Source organism: Medicago truncatula, chromosome 2 (genome assembly GCF_003473485.1).
Source record: "Medicago truncatula cultivar Jemalong A17 chromosome 2, MtrunA17r5.0-ANR, whole genome shotgun sequence".
In the NCBI taxonomy this organism is placed as follows: domain Eukaryota; kingdom Viridiplantae; phylum Streptophyta; class Magnoliopsida; order Fabales; family Fabaceae; genus Medicago; species Medicago truncatula.
The window spans coordinates 32,774,469-32,781,030 of record NC_053043.1 but is presented as its reverse complement, the minus strand read 5'-3'; positions in this window follow the sequence as shown (position 1 = coordinate 32,781,030).

Here is a 6,562-nt window from a genome sequence, read left to right as displayed (position 1 = left end):
TACAAGAAAAATGTGATAAAGGTTCAGGCAATAAACATGAGATTGCCTTGGATGATTTTATTATGGCTGGAATAGACAGAAGCAAAGTTGCTTCTATGATCTACAGCACATACAAGAACAAAGGCAAAGGGATTGGATATTCTGAGGAGAAATCCAAAGAATACAGTCTCAAGAGCTACTGTGATTGTATCAAGGATGGATTGAAATCCACCTTTGTGCCTGAAGGTACAAATGCTATAACTGCTGTTCAGTCAAAACCTGAAGCTTCAGGTTCACAGGCTAAGATCACATCAAAGCCAGAGAATCTTAAGATCAAGGTAATGACAAAATCTGATCCTAAGAGTCAAAAGATTAAAATTCTGAAAAGATCAGAATCTGTTCATCAGAATCTGATTAAACCAGAATCTAAAATTCTAAAACAAAAGGATCAGAAGAACAAAGCAGCTACTGCTTCTGAGAAAACAATACCAAAAGGTGTCAAACCTAAAGTATTGAATGATCAGAAGCCACTCAGCATTCACCCTAAGGTACAAGGGAGGAAAAGTAAAACCTCCAAAACTAACCCAAAAGGACCCATGAAGATATGGGTACCTAAATCTGAATTGGCCAAAAATGCAGGTGTGCTTAAGGGCAAGAGAGAAACAAAGGTCATGGTACCTAGACAGCGGATGTTCAAGGCACATGACTGGAGAGAAAGCTTTGTTCCTTACCCTTACAATGAAAGATGGAGGAGAAGTGAAGTTTGGTGGCAACCAAACTGGAAAGATCATTGGTACAGGTACTATTGGTAATTCCTCCATCTCAATTAATAATGTGTGGCTAGTAGATGGTCTGAAGCATAACCTATTGAGCATAAGTCAATTTTGTGACAATGGGTATGATGTAACGTTCAGTAAGACCAACTGCACACTAGTTAACAAGGATGACAAATCCATTACATTCAAGGGAAAGAGAGTTGAGAATGTCTATAAAATAAATTTCTCTGATCTGGCTGATCAGAAGGTAGTTTGCCTTCTGTCAATGAATGATAAAAAATGGGTATGGCATAAAAGGTTGGGACATGCTAATTGGAGATTAATTTCTAAAATTAGCAAGTTACAACTGGTCAAAGGATTGCCTAACATTGATTATCATTCAGATGCACTTTGTGGTGCATGTCAGAAAGGGAAAATTGTGAAAAGTTCGTTCAAATCTAAAGACATTGTATCAACCTCCAGACCCTTAGAATTACTCCATATTGATCTTTTTGGTCCAGTTAACACTGCATCCTTATATGGAAGTAAATATGGATTAGTCATTGTTGATGATTACAGCAGATGGACTTGGGTAAAATTCATTAAAAGTAAAGACTATGCATGTGAAGTGTTTAGCAGCTTCTGCACTCAAATACAATCTGAAAAAGAATTGAAAATTTTGAAAGTCAGAAGTGATCATGGTGGAGAATTTGAAAATGAGCCATTTGAACTTTTTTGTGAAAAACATGGGATTCTCCATGAGTTTTCTTCTCCTAGAACTCCACAACAAAATGGGGTTGTAGAAAGAAAGAACAGAACCTTACAAGAAATGGCCAGAACCATGATCCATGAAAACAATTTAGCTAAACATTTTTGGGCAGAAGCAGTCAATACTTCATGTTATATTCAAAATAGGATCTATATCAGACCTATGTTGGAGAAAACAGCATATGAACTCTTTAAAGGAAGAAGACCCAATATCTCTTACTTTCATCAGTTTGGATGTACTTGTTACATCTTAAACACTAAAGACTATCTGAAGAAATTTGATGCCAAGGCTCAAAGAGGAATCTTTTTAGGTTACTCTGAAAGGTCAAAGGCATACAGAGTGTATAATTCAGAAACACAATGTGTTGAAGAATCTATGCATGTAAAATTTGATGATAGAGAGCCTGGAAGTAAAACTTCAGAGCAAAGTGAAAGTAATGCAGGTACAACTGATTCTGAAGATGCATCAGAATCTGATCAACCTTCTGATTCTGAAAAGTATACAGAAGTTGAATCTAGTCCAGAAACTGAAATCACTCCAGAAGCTGAGTCTAATTCAGAAGCAGAACCTAGCCCAAAAACACAGAATGAAATTGCTTCTGAGGACTTTCAAGATAACACTCAGCAGGTTATTCAACCTAAATTCAAGCACAAATCTTCACATCCTGAGGAGCTAATCATTGGAAGCAAAGAAAGTCCTAGAAGAACAAGATCACATTTTAGACAAGAAGAGTCATTGATAGGACTGCTTTCAATAATTGAGCCCAAAACTGTTGAAGAAGCTCTCTCAGATGATGGATGGATATTAGCTATGCAAGAAGAGCTAAATCAATTCCAAAGGAATGACGTGTGGGATCTGGTACCCAAACCTTTTCAGAAGAACATTATTGGAACAAAATGGGTATTCAGAAACAAGCTGAATGAACAAGGAGAAGTAACCAGAAACAAAGCCAGACTTGTTGCTCAAGGCTACAGTCAACAAGAAGGCATTGATTACACTGAAACATTTGCTCCAGTTGCAAGATTGGAAGCAATCAGGTTACTTCTATCCTACGCAATTAATCATGGCATAATATTATATCAAATGGATGTCAAAAGTGCCTTTCTTAATGGAGTCATTGAAGAAGAAGTGTATGTTAAACAACCTCCTGGGTTTGAGGATCTTAAGCATCCTGACCATGTTTATAAACTTAAGAAATCACTGTATGGCTTGAAACAAGCTCCCAGAGCTTGGTATGATAGACTAAGTAATTTCTTAATTAAAAATGATTTTGAAAGAGGACAAGTTGACACAACACTCTTCAGAAAGACTCTTAAGAAAGATATTTTGATTGTGCAAATATATGTTGATGATATAATATTTGGTTCTACTAATGCATCTCTTTGCAAAGAATTTTCTAAGTTAATGCAGGATGAATTTGAAATGAGTATGATGGGAGAATTGAAATTCTTTCTGGGAATTCAAATCAACCAAAGTAAAGAAGGAGTATATGTTCATCAAACAAAATATACAAAGGAGCTTCTGAAGAAGTTCAAGCTAGAAGACTGTAAAATGATGAACACTCCAATGCATCCAACCTGCACCTTAAGCAAAGAAGATACTGGAACAGTAGTAGACCAGAAGCTTTACAGAGGTATGATTGGTTCTCTGTTATACCTCACTGCATCTAGACCTGATATTTTATTCAGTGTATGCTTGTGTGCAAGATTTCAATCAGATCCTAGAGAATCTCATTTAACTGCAGTTAAGAGAATCTTCAGGTATCTGAAAGGAACAACTAATCTTGGACTCCTGTATAGGAAATCCCTAGATTATAAGTTGATTGGATTCTGTGATGCTGATTATGCTGGTGATAGGATTGAAAGAAAATCAACCAGTGGAAATTGTCAATTCCTGGGAGAGAATCTGATATCCTGGGCAAGCAAAAGACAAGCAACTATTGCTATGTCTACAGCAGAAGCAGAGTACATTTCAGCTGCAAGTTGTTGCACACAACTACTTTGGATGAAACATCAGTTGGAAGACTATCAGATCAATGCTAACAGTATTCCCATTTATTGTGATAATACTGCTGCTATTTGTTTGTCAAAGAATCCAATTCTACATTCAAGAGCCAAGCATATTGAAATCAAACACCATTTTATCAGAGACTATGTTCAAAAAGGAATTTTAGATATACAATTCATTGATACTGAACATCAATGGGCTGACATATTTACAAAACCTTTGTCTGTTGAAAGATTTGATTTTATTAAGAAAAATTTGAACATGCATTTTGTGTCTGATTGAAAAATTGCTTGCCTCTGAATAAGAAGTTTGGTTCTGAAGTTTATTCAGAAGCATTTTGGTTCATCAGAAGCTCTTAATTGAGGTTCTGAGGAAAATGTGCTTCTGAAGATGACGTCAGCACTAAAACTTCAGAAGTGTTATTCTTTGCTTCTGAATAGCTTGGTTAGTGGGAACGGTGGAAGTTACTTTATGTAACAGCTGTCTCATTACCCAAAAGGTAGTTTTCTGAAGAGTCTCTGACGTGGTTTATTTGTATTGGAGTATAACAAAAAGGGCAATGATGTTTTTATTCGCTTTTTGACGTACTTACACGCACCCCCAATTTGTCATTAATGCTGTGTTTGTTTGTCCCCTCTGAATTACAAACGTTTTAATAAAAAAAAAAAACACTAAGTCATTTCACACACTTCTCACTTCACAACAAACACTTTCTATTTTTCTTCTCAACCCTCTGCGAACGTAAGCGCATTCTCTCATCCTCTCAAAAACTCCTTAGAACCCTAAAACCACTTCATATCAATGGCATCTTCAAGTTCTGCCGGTGGTTCTTCATCGAATATGGATATAGATACTCCTGCTTATGAAATCAAAGGAAGAACTATGTCGATTGAGGAATGGGATCTAATCATTCAAGCGGAAAATCCAGTGGATTTCACTTCTCTAACTCATCATGGATGCGACTTGGTAAGATTCTACAAAAAGCAGAAGCTGATGAGTTACTTTAGTCTTCTCAACGGTCCTACTTATGAAGTGCTTGTCAGACAATTCTGGGTAAGAGCTTCAGTGTTTGACAAAGTTGCTGCTAAACAGGAAGAAGCTCAGATGATTCTGGTTGATCCTACTTTGGAGGGAAAAACCAGAGAAGAAATGGGTCTACTCGCCTTCACTGGGACTGAGATTAGATCAAACGTCATGGGGATTCCTGTAACAATCAATGAGCATGTGATTGCTCAAGCTATGAGGAGAGATGCTTCTGGGACATACGATGGAGAAGAGATTCCTAACCCCAGAACAAGCCCTTGGAAGGAAATAGTAAACAACACTATCTACGGATCAAAGGATGCTAAGCCTTACAGCACCTTAAGCATGGAAAAGAAAATGCTGCTGAAGATCCAGAATGAAAACATTTTTCCCAAAGGTGGAGGAAATGATCAACCTTCACTTGGTCACAAAGTCTTTCTGCATCACACCATCTCTCAGGAAACAACAATGAATGTTCCCAAGTATATGTTTAAATACATGATCAAGGAACTCAAGAAGAGCCAGATGGAGAACAGGAAGTTTGTTCCCTATGGAAGGCTGCTCTCCATAATCTTTCAAGAAGGAGGACTCCTAAGTGCCCTGAAAGACGTGGGTATTTATGATAATCAGAAGCTGGGAGCAGTCACAGGAAAAATAATCAATGGGGCAACTCTAGTCAAGATGAGGCTGATTTCAACATGCAGGAAACTAGATACAGATATGCATGAATCTGATGTCATATCTGATCTAGTCACTCATCACATCCCTATCTGCAAGAAAGATCCCCTGGATGTGCAGAGGGCCTACATCTTAGACTACTACAAGAGCTACAACCAGAAAATCAGCTTGAAAGATATCCCAGAAGAAATGTATGGTGGTGATCTGCCTGTGGCCAAAGGCAGAAAATCTAAAAAGAAGCAGATCACCAAGGAAGAATACCTTGCTGAAGATGCTACTGAGGTGGGTGCTCAGAAGCATAAGAAAGCTAAGAAGGAAAAATCTGCTATGTCCACCATTCTTGAGGAAGTGGAGGATTTGGATGATGTCCCTCTTATCAGAAAAAGGACAAGGAGTACTCAAGAAACAGCAGAACAGCCTGCTTCTGAACAAGCTGGTTCTGAACAAGCTGCTTCTGATCAAGCTGCTTCTGAAAAGCCTCCAAGTCCCAAAAATAAAAGAGAAGCTGCTCTTCAGACCATCAAAAGGAAAAGGTCTAATTTAACAAGAAATCTGAAGACAGGTGAAGGAAGAAGGGCACAAATGTTGGAAGAACTGGAAGAGAACTGGGATGAAGACTCAAGCCCTAAGAAAGCAAAAAGGACTGCAACTTCTGAGCCCATAGTCATGCCCAGCTTCGAAATGACTGCAGAAATGGAGCAGTATACTAGGGAGGTTGCTGCATCCAAGATAGCAGAAAAGAAAAGGTTGAAGGAAGTGTTTGAGAAAGAAAGGGATGAGCGTCTCAAGGCTGCAGGGTATGTGCCTACTCCTGACATTGCTGCTTTAGCATCGGAGTTAGAAACTGTTAAGTATGGAGCAACTCTGCTTTCTCAAGCCTTGAAGAATAAGCAAGCTTCAGGAGCAACTTCATCAGAACCAGCTTCAGAAGCTCCAGAAGCAGTTCATCCAGAAGCTCAGTCTTCAGGTAATCCATCTAATGCTCCAACTAATACTCAGATTCCATCTCTACCCTCTTCACCCTCTTCATCATCCACAGAATCAGATGACCAACCCCTTAGCCAACATATAGACAAGCTTCTTAAAACCAAACCTACCAAACTAACAGATTTAGGAACACTTGACTGGGAGCAAACTCAAATAGAATTTTCTAAGAATAGAATTAAACTTTGTGAGAAATTCAATTTGCCTCCTACTCATCCACTCTATCCAGATAATCCTGAACCTGTTAGTGTACAACAACCTCAACCCAACCCAGAACCTACAACAAACTCACCACATAACTCAACCACACAAAAAGCCTCTGAAGTAGCTTCAGATGCAACTACTTCAGAAACTCCCCAACACCAAG